Source organism: Triticum urartu, chromosome 5 (assembly GCF_003073215.2).
Source record: "Triticum urartu cultivar G1812 chromosome 5, Tu2.1, whole genome shotgun sequence".
NCBI classification, from domain to species: domain Eukaryota; kingdom Viridiplantae; phylum Streptophyta; class Magnoliopsida; order Poales; family Poaceae; genus Triticum; species Triticum urartu.
Window position 1 is genome coordinate 525,107,838 of NC_053026.1, and position 14,942 is coordinate 525,122,779.

The window sequence follows — 14,942 nt, forward strand, 5'->3', positions numbered from 1 at the left end:
GGAGGGATCTACTAGAGATGTTCTAAGGTACCATAAAATTTCTCAACAAGCAATGTGAGTTTTATGCTTGTGATTTGACTGAAGGGTAGAGTGTTAAAGGTCCAAGAGAAGATGACATGGCAGAATACAACCATTAGATGCCTAACCTACTAGTTAACAAGGAGAATCCTCCTCAAGTACGCGAGAACACCAACCTATATGGTGGTGAAGAGAACATACCTTGATGATGATGCACTTGTGTCATGGCTTGTATGTACGTGTAATACAATTGGAAAGCTTTTCGAAGAAGTAGAATGCAAAAACCATGGATGGTGTATGGAAGGCAATCATGCATTAATGCTGCAGTTGAAGAGCAAAGATCAGCCAACAGAACCAACTTACTTGATGTTCTGGAAAATCTGAAAGGTTTGCTATTAAAAAAGTTGTTATGGTCGTTTCAAGGTGGTGATGCTTGAAAGACAGCCCTTTTCTTGGAGATCCACGATGAGTGTAGTACAAATTGGTATTTGTTTGTCAGGAACTCGAGTTGGCCAAGAAATAAGTGAATGTCTATATTTAAAATTCTAGATTTGCAGTTTACATTTTTTTTTTGTTTAGGGGTAGTAGTAGTTTTCTTATAAACTCATCAGCTGCAACATTTCATGCATGCCACATCATTTTCATATTTTCATTTGTTTAGGCACATGTCAATTGGGAGCAAATTCGCATGAGACTGGCAAAATCAACGTGCTCTAAATCAGCCGCTAGTAATAATTTCTATATCTCGACTGACTTATATGTCTAGATCTATTTATTTTTGTTCTTTGATAAAGTCTTTCAATAGATTTGGTTAGGATTTGACTTGACTCATTCGCAGAAAGGAACGGGACAAAATTGGGGATTGGAGTGGTCAAGAAAGTTTTAGAACGGAACCGAGAGCCTCAAAGAAGATTGAGACCACTCAAAAGCACATAATCTGAGTCCAAAAAAATGTGATAAATTTAAACTGGAACAACTTTCGGTGGGAAAACAGTTGTCTCCCGCCATCCACTCAAAAGCACTCCGACGTCGCTTCGCGCCATCCACTCGCCGTTGCCTCCCGCCAAAACTCCAGCCCCCGATCCCAACCCGGAACCGGAAAAAAGTTTAAAACGCCTCCCCAATACGAGAGATCCTCCTCCGCCGCCGAACGCCGAACCCTACGCGCCCTCCCCCTCGCGATGGACGAGGCCACCCCATCCAAGAAGCCCAGGACGACCGCAGCGGAGGGTTCCGGCGCCGGGTCGCTGTGCAAGGTGAAGAGGTCGGTCGTCGCTGTCACCTCGTAGACCAGCTCGGGCCTCGGGACGCCGGAAAAGATGAAGAAGAAGCTTGTCGCGGCGGCGGATCTGTTGACACCGGAGAAGATGGAGCCGCGGCCCTTTCCGCGGAGCGGGGGCAGCGGCGGCAGGGCGCCGGAGGCACGGCGGGGCGGCGGGCGGCGCTCGAGTTGCAGCAGCGGGCGGGCTGGGGCCCCGCGGTGGTTGACGCGCTCGAGTCTGTTGAGAGGGAGCTCGGCGTGGGAGCTGGTGCCGGCCGCAACTCCGTCAAGCGCAGGCCCGAGGTCAAGCTGCCGGAGAGGTAACTGTCACATATCTGCAGGAAACATGTTGATACCCTGTTAACGTCCAGAAAATTCAGTCCAGCTTTCAATTTGCTGACTTATACTCTGGATGCGAAGTTTGACATCTTTTCTTTAGATTAAGATCAATATGAGTCTAGTAAAAGTTTAAAACCAACATCGAGCTGAGAATTATCAATTCTGTAATGCCCTTTACCACGCCTGGTCTGGAACTAGGATTTCTCCAAGGATGCCAACATGTTCTCTGATTAACTTTGGACCTAGTTCGGTTTATTGTTTGTGCCCCCAAACTGAATCCTTTTCCTAAGTTCGGATAATCATCGTTTCAGTAAAACCAACAACAGTATGTACATATTGTTTCTGTGATGCAGGTGACATTAGATTCGTCCCCTGGATGCAAAATTCACCCTGATAATTTCCAGTATCTTTTTTTCTGCACTACTGTTAATTTCTAAAAAATTACGTCCTTCGTCAGCTATGAGATGCTCTGCAAGTTCTTCAACTGCTTCGAGACCTCCACCCGGCTCCTCCGCATGAAGGGATCCATGGCAACATTCCCCAACATCTGCACTAGCATTCAGAAAAGGCTGAGAGGTACTGGCCTATTTTGACACAATAATCAGATAATTGCTGCTGTGTTTGATTTCCATGATCCACTCTCTACTTCTCATAATTCTGTCTGCAGGAGGTTTACCTATGGCCATTTCGCGCAGCTCAAGTACATAATGCCCTAGGCAATTGTCATCAATAAGATCCTTTTGGGCGACCAGAAGACTTGTTGTATGAAGCCTGATCTTCAGGTGAACCTATTGGTCGATTCAATTGAGGAGAGTTCGATGCACAAGGGGGACCGGGTACTCGGCCTTGAGAAGGATGTTCAGGCAGAGACTTGTGGATTTTTTTAGAAAACATCCTGATGTATGACCATCTTGTATCTATCACGCTTTCAACATAGTATGAAATAAGGTTTCCCCCCGCTTTATATTAAAAAGCCCGAACACCGATCACAAGGTAACTGCCGGGGCGAATGGCACATCAAGCCCAAAAGGAAGAAGAAGAAGACCAAAATGCCAACAACGACAGCTCGACAAGCACAGATGGTCCGCCACCGTTGCGCCCTCCATCTACGTCCCACCACTCGCCATGGCACCGGACCACTGCGTACCAAAACAACACCTCCAAGGAGAAATGCGACGCCAACGACGCTGCTGTCCGGACAAGTCCTAGGGTTTTCCCCGGCACATAGAAGGGGAGCGGGGGATGGGTAGCATCGACGCCCTTCAGGAAGGAAGGGTGGCACCCATCGGCGTCACCATGTCGGAGCCGGAAAAGAACCGGCAGGGATTTCTCCTGCACCCACATGCCCCGGCACCCACTAGAACGGAGCCAACCCACCATCTTGCCACCCGCAAGCACGCGCCACCACGATCTAGGACCCATCCACACCGTCTTGCTGCGAACACCACCATGAGGTCAAGAGAGCAGAGGCAAGATGCTCCTAGATGGCATGGACGGAAGGACCGGAGCCGAACAGGAGGGAACCGTCTCCACTGACGTCGCGTCGTAGGCCTCTGCCTCTAGAACCGATGCGGATTGTCGACCAGACGCCGCAGCCGAGGCAAACCAGGCCACCCGGGCCTGTCCGGGCCGATAATGGGACCGCAAAGCTCTGACCACCGCGCTGCTGCACGCCGGTAGCCGAGCCGCCACTAGCCCGACACACCACCACCACCTCCTGAGAGCCACGCCGACGCCACGCAAGCCACCGACCCAGATGGGGACCGAAGTGCCAGATCTGGGCCAGGCGGGCACCACGCTGCCCCGCCGCCGCCTAGAGCTCGCCCCCGCCCGCGTAAGGAGCCCCTACCACCGCGCAGGACCGCCGCTGCCCGAGTGCACCACCCGGAGCCGCTCCGTCCCGCGCCGGAGAAACCCTGGATGGGGAAGGGCCAGGGGGCCGCCGCCACCAACGTCGCCCTGGCCAGGCCCGCGGCAGGCGCCGGCGACGGCGGCAGGGAGGTGGAGGAGAGAGGGGAAGTGCTCGCGGGGAAGGGGGGAGACGTGGCCGGTCTCCCACGGGGGCGACGCGGTCACGATCGGGGTCGGGGGAGTTTCAACATAGTTACTTGTGTAAGTTTATTGTCATATGAGTACCGTTCAGTAACTGTATGACTTATAGTTCTAGTCAAGTAAATGTACTAGTTGGTGTATACATAATTGGTATTAAGTAACCACTCATGGTGTTTGTAATATATTATTCAGGGAGATTTTTTTTAGAAAAGGAGGATGTACCCTCGGCCTCTGCATCTGGACGATGCATGCAACCATATTATTAATTATTCACTAGCACATATGCCTGTGTGTTGCAACGGGGAAAAATTAATGTTTTGCACAAGCATAATGTCCCACAACATCGGATTCATTATAAAGAACATGTTGCAACCCAGCATTGTCCTTCTACAAAATGAACATAAAAAAATACGTCGCAATTTAGTCGTGTTCATATTTTCTTTGCGGGGCGTAATGTCCCACTAATTTCATTTAAATACAATCCTTTTTTGATGACATTTAAGTATGATCCTTTCATTAATTACCATGAAGTCCTCACCCGTTTTAGTCGGGAATCAAATCCTTCCTTTTCTAATTTAGTAGCCCCAACACATTAAGGCGTATAGATCTTTTCTTTTAATTATCCTACCTTTTCACCTCAAATCCTTCATGTAGAATTTATTAAGACCACAATCTTTCTAATAGTTATTCCACCGATTTACTCATAATTATTTCTTTAATTAGTCACATTTGTTTAAGTATTATATTTAAGCCCACAATCCTTCCTTTATTAGCTCATTCGCTTAATTAGCTCTCCCTAAACATGAGCCTTGGACCTCACCCTTCACCATCTACAGGAACGAAGGGCGATTTGTGCGAACCCCGGGCTCTCCACCGCGCAGTTGCCGAATCGGCGGTTCCCTCGCGCTCCGCTGGACGCTCCTACGGCGGGAGGGTGGGGGAGGCCCGATTTGCAGCGTGTACATAGTGTAGGAGTGCCTAGGGAGCCAGCCGGTGGCGTCGTGGAGGCGGCAGTGCGACTGGATCGGCTTTTTGCAGGTGTTGGTCTCCCCTTCGACGGTGAAGTTTCGGTGGAGCTCCGCGGTGGACCAGCTCCTTTCTTCGTGCTCGCTGCTTGATGGAGAGGCCGTGCATGGTTCCCCCGTGCCGGAGATTGAGGGATGGCGATTCCGGCGGTTGAAGATCTGGAGAAGGAAGGCGATGTTGAGCGGTGCGACGATGACGACGGCCATGGGTGTAGGTCCTCAGGGACCGTTGATCGGAGACTTCCTGTTTTGCCCGGGGGCTGCTTCGATCCAAGGCGTCAGTGAGCAGCGGCGAACGGCGCGTCACCGGCTCGTCCACGGTGCCGGCGTAGTCGGGTTGCAGAGGGGTTTGGTTGTAATTTCCTTTTCTGTGTCGACCTTTCAGTAATTTGGCCGTTTTAATATCAACTCCTTTTCTCGCAAAAAAAATAAATAAACATGATGACTGCCACTCGTATATTTAGAGTGAGTTGGAATTAGTAAATATGAAAGGTGCATAAGTCTTTGGTTGTTACATCTAAGAGATAGACAGAAGGTCTTGTGTTCAATTCCCACAATGTTGATTTATTTTGACCCAATTATTTTTCGCGGTCTCTCTATGAAAGCCCATAAAAGGCCCATCAACATACAATTAACTGACCCAAATCGCTTAACGTGTGTAAACCAAACGTAAAGTACTAAACCAAACCAAGAATACCTATTCCCTTTAATAGTAGGTATAGATATAGATAGATAGATATAAATATAGATAAAAACCACACAAGGTGATACATCAATAAGCCTGAAGCCACCATCTTGACAACACCGTTGCTACTCCTATCCCCTTGATGAAGGCATGCCGAATGTCCGGGCCTAATACCAAACAGACATCGCACGAAAGCCTAACATCTAAAGCCGGGTGCCCCGTCCAAGTCACTACCTGGATTGGGTCCCACACCGAGCTGGCACACTCCGAGTGAGCACCGCACGCTTCAAGGGCCGTCACCTCCATCATCCCTCGGTCCATCCTCAGAGCGGAACTGATACACCGACCTTGCCATCCCTCTCTGCCATCAACGCCACCATGATGCCAGACAGCTTCCTCCTCCTGCACGAGTCCATCTCCGCGCATCAGATGTCGAATCTCCACAGCGCCACGCTGCCGAGATCCGCCACCATCGATGTGTCAGATCAAGCACCGCTCCAACAAAGACGTCGTCCTCTGGTCCCTTGAGCCCGTGTGCACCTCCAAGAATGACGCCCTCAAGGAGGAAACAACACCAGAGAGCCGCCGTCATCCGATCTACTGATCTAGGGTTTCCCTGGAGGTAGCAGAGAGTGGCCTTGAACTTCTCCTCGGCGATGCCTTCAAGAAGGAAACGACGCGGACAACGTCTCCATCGTCGGCCTTGGCAATAGCCAATAGCAGGTTTTCACTCAGATCTGATCGAAGACCGCCATCCCTCATGCACGGGTCGCCGCCATCCTTGCCGGGATCTGGATGATCCAGGCCGCTGCTGCCAGATCTCAGCAAGGAGAAGTCCCCCCACCGAGACCCGCCGGCCGAGCAGGGGAGGCCGAGACCGCGCCTGCAGGACCAGATCCACGATGGATCCGTGCCCGCGCCGCCGCCCCGAAGCCAACCCCTCGCGCAGCCGCCACGGCCTGGCCACCCCCTCACACTGTCGTCTGGCCGCCGCGCCACACGATGCGCCCTCGCCACATTAGCCAAGACTCCGCCGCGCCACCGCATCTCGCGCTACAGCCGCACGCCGGGAGGAGAAGAAGGGCCCCGCCGCCGCCGACGCGCACCGGGCGCGGGGTGGGGGCTAGGGTTCCCCCGCCACCGCCCGCGAGAGCGACGCGAGGGACGCGAGCAACGCCTTTTTAGAATTTATCCTTTTTCAGGGAGATGACATCCCGGAGCATGAGCTGTTGTATCCATTTATTCAGACGAATTCAAGTGTGGCTCAGATCACACCAAGAGTTGTTACTGAAGCCGAATCTGCTATGCCATCACCAAGTCTGGCTCAACAGCATTCTGCTAGGATGTCACACATGTCACAAACCTTCAAGAGAAGGTTCTCACAGAGATCTTCAACCTGCCCGTCAACTGCCAGTGCAACCAGTCTACCGCCAAAGGCCGAGTCTACTGCTCCATCTCCATTGAGCAGCAAGTCAGTGCTCAGTTCTACTTCTAGTGGCATAGATCATGAGTCCCAAGTGCAAGAGAAAGGTGCCAATGATGTTGCACTCAGGTTTGGTGTCACAGAAGGGACTCCTTCCAAGTTTGTCTCTACGCCACACCAAACTTGAGACCCCAAAGAGGCCAACCTCTGCTACTGTGTGCGACACGCCACCTCTAAAATCGGTCAAGCGTTCAGCTAGAGCCAAGTTCTTCATGACACCTACAAAGGATGCAAGCATTATGGAAGCACAGAACCCAAGCACAAGCATATCTGCAGGCGATGGTGATGATGAGTTGCTAAGTTTCCTGCCAAAGTCCCTATTGCAATCAGTAAGTTCATGCTCATACTGATCATTTATCTACTAAGTTTTGCTGTATGGAAAAAGGATAGCACTTGTGTTACTTATAGGTATAGGAGAAGGAGCAGAGGGCTTTGGAGGAATTGGAAACAGGCATTGCTGACCAGGTTCAACGGCAGAAGATTACATCATGCCTGCCAAGCACCTTTGACATCATCTTCCTTATCTACCAGTCGAGGCAGCGGTATGTACTGACAAAGCATGAGCTCATCCGCACGATCATCGAAAGCAACCCGAAGATTGTGGACAAGGGTAAGCGTGAGCTGTGCTTTCTATGTTTGTCGCTTCAGCTTGTTCTCTGTGATGTGAATCCTGATGTTGAAACTACTAAATCTGCAGGTGAAGTTGAAGAGCAACTGAAACTACTGCTAGAGTTTGTTCCAGAGTGGATTTGTGAGAAGACTTCTAGCAAGGGAGATGTCCTCTGCTGGTAAATATTTCTCATCAGATGCATACATACATGTTCTAATTCGTGCTAAGAAACTCAGATGCATACATTGTCATGAAAATCACGGAAGCTACATATCCCATCATTCCCAGACATCCTCATGTGTGTTAATGTTCCTTGTTGTGAGGAGTTAGTTGCAAATAGTAAAGTGAGAAGGGTTAAAATGTAAATGTAGTTTGTATATACTGAGACAAAGAGGAATGAATCGGGAGATAAGGTTCTTCCAGAAATCCCTAGCTTCCCCCCTTAGCTTCCTGGCTAGAGAAGAGAAATCCACAAAATCCAACAACATGGTGTCAGAGCAGGTGCTGTAGCCGCCGCCGGCGACCAAGGGAATGGTGGCGCTCCTTGCTGTTGTCGAAGAGAGAAGAGGAGTGCTTCTGGTGGTGGACTGGAGCGAATAGAAGGAGCTGCGGCCAGGGTGTGAGGCGGTTCAGCGGGTTGGAGTTGAAGCTGGTGGCTGTGCGACCTGGGAGTGGTGCTCCTGCTTGTAGCCTTGTGCAGGCTGCTCGAAATTGGAAGCCTCGGCAAGGGTGTCGCCGGCAGAGAGAGCCAGCGCAAGGATTGTGTACGGTTGGGGCAGCAGTTGGTGGAGAGCCACTGATTTGGAGGCGAGCAGAACTGTAGGTGTGGAAGCAGGCTGGAGGTGCCAAGCAGAGGTGTAGGAGAGTGTTCCCTGGAGGTGGTTGCGTGGTGTTGATGGGCAAGATTTGTGTCCAGAAGGAGGCAGGAGCTGCTGTTGTGTTGCAACAGAGAAAGAAGCACCAAAGGTCACAAGTGTGCTTGGTCCTGAAGCAAGAGGATTTCTGGGCTGCTGAAGACCAGGTCAGAGCAGCACATCAAGGAGAGGTTTGCAACGATGGGTGACAAGGATGCCGCTCCATCGGGAGTCACGGCAGGGGAGCTTGCAGCGGTGTTGCAAGCCATGGATGAGAAATACAGATTGTTGTTCGAGGCTATGAGCAAGCAAGGAGGGAGTTCAAAACCAGAAGCAGAGGTCAAGGAGGAGGTTCATCCATTGCAGATGCCCCTGGTGAAGTTAGATGGGTCTGAAACCTATGCAAGTTGGGCAGAGCACGCAGAGACAATTCTTGTCTCAAGAAGTCTAGAGGGCTATATACATGGGGCAATTGAAAAACCAGCTGACGAGAACTCCAAGGAAGGCCAGAAGTGGAAGATGACCAACGCATTGGTGAGAGCATGGCTGCTGAGTTCAGTCTCACCTCAAATTGCTAAGCAGGTGGAAAGGATTAAGGAGGCGTCAGAAATTTGGCGGCTACTGAAAGGTACATATTCTGGAGTCGGTAATGAGATGCTTTCTTGTAAAATTCAAAAGGAGCTGCAGGGGTTGAGTCAGGGTGACAAATCAGTTGTGGATTATGTGTCCGAGTTGAAGAGATTGTGGAGTGAGATTGATTACTTTGATCCAATTGATATGGAGTGTGGCAAGTGTATTGAGAAATTTAACAAGTGGACGGAAAAGAGACGTGTGAGGGACTTCCTAAATGGACTTCATTCTAAGTATGAAAACAGGAGGGCTGCACTGTATGGTAGCGGAAAGCTTCCTACACTGGAGCAGGCAATATCAGCTATCATTAGTGACGAAACCAGGTTGAAATTAGAGGCAGCCGGGTCAGTGATGCAAGGTATCATGCAGCGGCGATCAGCACTCTATGCAGCAGAGGGTGGAAATTATCAAAGGTCGGGATCAAATACAACTGAGAAGAAATGCTTCGAGTGCGGTCAGCCAGGACATTTGAAGTTTTCATGCCCTGAGTTAATGGGAGGCGGCAGAGGAAGAGGGCAGGACTGGCGTGGAAGAGGCTGTGGCTGTGGGCTTGAAGGACGAGGCTACCGTGGGCGAGGTACACGCCCTGCTGCTAAAGCAAACACGTCGGTGATCACTGAAAATACCACCCAAACTATGAGTGTTGATATGACTGCTGAGGATTGGGAGAAGTGGTGTCAATTCAAGGGGCTTTCTCTAGGTGACAAGCCAACTGTTGAAGCGCCTACCTCTGCTGCCTTAGCAAATTTTGGTGGTAACAAGTCTCACACTATGATAGATAAGTCCATTGATGCACCATGGTTATTAGATTCAGGTGCATCTAGACATATGGCTGGTTCCTACAGAAATTTTATTGACTATACTCCTGATTTAAATAAGCAAACCGTTAAATTAGCTGATGGCTCCTCCCAAACCATTATGGGATCAGGGACAATTATGTGTAGCACTGATATGTCTTTGTCATCTGTTTTGCACGTTCCCTCGTTCCCAATAAATCTGCTATCCATCAGTTGCATCACAAATGAACTTAATTGTGTTGCTATCTTCTTTCCATCATGGTGCTTGTTTCAGGAACTTGGGACTGGAAGAAGACTTGGGACGGGGATCATGCATGATGGACTGTATTATCTGGATAATAATGTGCCACCTGTGGTTGCAGCTGTTGCGTCCCTTTCACCACTTGACGAATTCCTTCTTCACCACCGCAGGCTAGGACATATGTCTTTTGTCACCCTTGGTAGGCTTTATCCTGCTCTTTATAGTAAAGTTAACCAGGGGAGTCTAGTATGTGACGCTTGTCAATATGGTAAACAAACACGTAGCTCCTATACATCGTCTGATAATAGAAGTGACACACCACTTCAAGTTATACATTCTGATGTGTGGGGTCCTAGTGGAGTTCCATCTTTAAATGGATATCGCTCGTTTGTTACCTTCATTGACTGTTGTACTAGAGTGACTTGGGTTTATGTGTTGAAGAACAAGAACGATGTGTTTGAATGCTTTGTTGATTTTCATAATATGATCAGAACGCAATATAATGCTTGTGTGAAAACATTTCGCACTGATAATGGCACGGAGTATGTGAACAAGGAATTTGATGAGTACTTATCCAGTTTTGGGATTATTCATCACACAACTTGTCCAGGTACTTCAGAGCAGAATGGTTTGGCAGAAAGGAAGAATAGACATCTTCTGGAAATCACTCGTTGCATAATGATATCTATGAATGTTCCTAAGTTTTTGTGGGGTGAAGCTGTAATGACAGCTGCTTACTTGATGAATAGAATGCCATCCAGGGTACTTGGTTATAAAAAACAGTTAGAGTGTCTAACGGGTGAAACAAAATATGTGGTTCCACCTAAGGTCTTTGGGTGTGTTTGTTTTGTGAAGGATTATAGACCATCTGTTGGCAAGCTAGATCCAAAGGCGTTAAAGTGTGTATTCGTGGGGTACTCTGGTAAGCAGAAGGGATATAAATGTTGGTGTCCATCTGAAAGGAGAATGTTTGTGAGTATGGATGTGGTATTTAGGGAGTAGGAACCATTCTATGGTGAACCGACGGATTTAACTGATGTCTTCCCTGATTTGTTTGCTAATGAAAATGAAAATTTAGATGCAGATTGTGAGACAGGGGGAGATAAGGAAGAGGAAGATGATGCAACATCAAGAAAGATGATAATTGGGGTAATTCTAGTGGAAACAGAGCAAGAACGAAGACATGAGCAGCAGTATGATACATCAAGTGAAGCATTCCGGTGGCCAAAACCAAATGAGGAAAGGGAGATTCAGGTGTATACACGAAGACATCGTATTGAGGAGGAAAGGATGCAAGTGTTGGAACCTGAGCCTGAGGCTTATGGGCAACATGGTGAGCAAGAGAAGGAGGCTGACCAACAAGATAATACTCAAGTTCAAACTAGTGATACTGGACCTTCCTTGGACAGTGGTAACATCTCTTCTCAATATGACGACCTTGATGTCCCAATAGCTTATAGAAAGCAACCACGAGCTAGTGCCAGAAAATTGCCCTCTAAATTGGATCCTTATAATGTCTCCAACTATGTCTCTTATGACATTGTTGGTCCTTCTTACAAGTCCTTTATTGCAGCGCTGGATTCTGCAGAACCCTTACCACGGGACTGGCAGGAGGCAAAATTAAACCCAAAATGGAGGGCAGCAATGCTTGAGGAGATGTCTGCTCTTGACAAGAATAATACATGGGTAATTACTCCACTTCCTTGTAACAAGAAAGTGGTAGGTTGCAAATGGGTGTTTACCATAAAACATACACCCGAAGGGAAAGTAGATAGATATAAGGCGAGACTTGTGGCGAAAGGTTATAGCCAGACATATGTGGTGGACTATGATGAAACCTTCGCCCCAGTTGCAAAGATGAACACCATCAGAGCTTTAATCTCGGTGGCAGCAAATAACAAGTGGAAGTTGTTTCAGCTAGATGTGAAGAATGCATTTCTTCATGGAGATTTGAAAGAAGAAGTTTATATGGAGATTCCACCAGGGTTCAGTGGGCCTGAGACAATGGGTAAAGTGTGTAGATTGAAGAAATCACTTTATGGACTTAAACAGTCACCAAGGGCTTGGTTTGGGAGATTTCGCAAGGAAGTCTGCACTTTGGGTTTTCGACAAAGCAATGCTGACCATACCCTTTTCTTTAAGCACCACGAAAATAAAACTGTCGTATTGGTCGTATATGTTGATGACATTGTGATCACAGGGAATGATGATGTGGAGATAAAGAACTTGAAGAAAATGTTGGCGAAGTCATTTGAAGTCAAAGACCTTGGCTTCCTCCACTTCTTCCTGGGAATAGAAGTAGCTTATGGAGCTCAAGGTATCTATCTCTCTCAAAGGAAATATGTGCTTGATCTTCTCGCTGAAACTAGGATGCTTGAAAGTAAACCAGCTGCCACACCAATTGAGCCAAACCTTCGTATTACAGCCAATTCAGGAGAACCTGTTGATAGGAGGAGATACCAGAGACTTGTGGGACGTTTAATCTATCTATCCCATACTAGACCAGACATTGCATATGCTGTAAGCCTCGTGAGTAAATATATGCATGATCCTCGATCAGGTCATCTAGATGCAGTAAATAGAATTCTGCGGTATCTCAAAGGTTGTCCTGGAAAAGGAACTCTCCTTTCCAACCATGGGCATCTAGAAGTTGAGGGATACACAGACGCTGATTGGGCTGGGTGCTTGGATGACAGGAGATCCACTTCAGGTTATTGCATCTTCTTGGGAGGAAATTTAGTCAGTTGGAGGAGTAAGAAGCAAAGTGTTGTCGCCAGATCCACGGCAGAAGCAGAGCTGCGATCCATGGCTTCAGGGCTATGTGAGTTGTTATGGCTTCGATTATTATTAACTGAACTTCGGTTGTTTAAAGGAGGACCACTCAGGCTCCATTGTGATAATCAAGCCGCAATCAACATTGTCAACAATCCGGTTCAGCATGATAGAACAAAACATATCGAAATTGATAGACATTTTATTAAGGAGAAACTTGATGAGGGAGTACTTCAAGTAGATTTTGTTAAAACTGGAGACCAACTTGCGGATGTATTAACAAAGGGCGTGAGTGTTGTATCCTTCTTTAAGTTGTGTGGCAAGATGGGGCTCTTAGACATTTTCACCCCATCTTGAGGGGGAGTGTTGTGAGGAGTTAGTTGCAAATAGTAAAGTGAGAAGGGTTAAAATGTAAATGTAGTTTGTATATACTGAGACAAAGAGGAATGAATCGGGAGATAAGGTTCTTCCAGAAATCCCTAGCTTCCCCCCTTAGCTTCCTGGCTAGAGAAGAGAAATCCATAAAATCCAACAACATTCCTTTTCAGCGTTGATACAACACTAAGCTAGGCAGAGGTCCGACAAAGGTTGTAAGGCGTTGGGTAGGGTGGAGCACAAGGTAATTTCACCCTCTTTAGAAATATAGCAGATGTTTTTCTTTTTGTTTCGAGGGGATAGAAATGCTGCAGTATATCAGTGCAAGCTTGTCTCTAGATGCTTGACGATATGTAGTTGTCGACGTTGATGTTCAAGTTCAGACACTGCCCAGTTTCAAGTTGAGTCATTAACCCATTTGTGTTCAAGTTCAAAGTTGGGACACAATGAATGGCATGTATAGCTGAACTATTCTAACAACTGATGATGCTATCTATTTCTTCTGATTCTGTGTCAATTCTCAGGGTGGACGCCACGAGCAGGCTTTTTGGCCCGCTCGTGGCCTGCTGAGGACCGGACCGATCGGTCCTGGCCCGCTGAATAAAGTGGCCGGTCCGGTTACCAAATATCAGCTCGAAAAAACTTCGGTCCGGTCCGGTTTTGGCTTGGTCCCTCACGGTTAACCGAAGCAGCGCAGCACACGATTCAGCGACGCGCGCATTCAGCGGTTATTCATTCCTTTTATTCCGTGCGATCCACACATCTCGGAGATCATGACCGATTCCTACCTCTACGCCTCCCCACGATCCTATTAACGCGTGCCACCGATCAGAGGCAGGCCAGAACATGTACGAGTCAATCTACTACAAATGAACGTGGACATATACGTGACATGCACTACTTATTTGTAACATGCACATTGTAAAAAAGGTAGATATGGCACATGCAACAAACCTGCAACGTGGAATCCTATCGAGGCAACAGAATTAACGTGACACAAAATAGGAAAAAATGAGGAAACAAGTTTTTTTCTTTGGAACCAGGAGGCAACAAGAGCCACGCCAGGAACAGACCCGTGCCTATGGACTTCATCCTCTCGGGGGTCTTCGAACGCCTCGCCGACGCCCACCACCAAGAACTGGGGCACCAGCCAGAACGCGCTGAGCCTGATGGTGACGCCGCCGCCGGCACCGCTCGAGGTGTCCATGCGCTTCTTCTCGACTAGCCTGGAGACGGCCATGCCGAGCGTGGCGAGGGCGAGGCCCGCGGCTATTTTCCCTCTCCTTCTCCTTCCCGTGCCGCCTAGACTCCTGCGGACGTGCGCCGCCGCTCGCCATCACCATGCACCGCCGCTCGCCGTCGCCATATGCCTGCATGGGCGGTCCTCTCGGTCCGGCCCGAGCTTCACCACCATCGGTCCGGTGCCTGAAAAGAGGACCGCGGCGCTGGTCGGTCCGGTCCGGTTCGGTCCGCCGGCGGCCGGTCCAAACGGCGGCTCGGTCAGGGACCGGACCGGCCCGGACCGTGTCCACCCTGAGTCAATTCCACCCACTGTCTTTGGGTGAACTGGTGTGTGTTACCTTGAAACTCTCAAAAACTTGATCCCTCTCCCCTGGAGTACTTTAACAAACAAGAATCAAGTAATTGACTACTCTCTCCGCCTCGAATTACTTGTCACAGAAATGGATGCATCAAAAACTAAAAATATGTCTAGATACATTCATTTCTGCGACAACTAATTCCGGATGGAGGGAGTAATAGTTAATTGAACATTTTGTGAATAATTGTTGAGCCAATCAA

The 14,942-nt window shown here is 48.6% G+C and overlaps 1 pseudogene; it reads left to right on the forward strand.

Annotated features, from left to right (window-relative positions):
* Nucleotides 1–308: 308 nt before the first annotated feature.
* On the forward strand, nt 309–13,712 carry LOC125507296 (annotated as a pseudogene).
* Nucleotides 13,713–14,942: the final 1,230 nt, after the last annotated feature.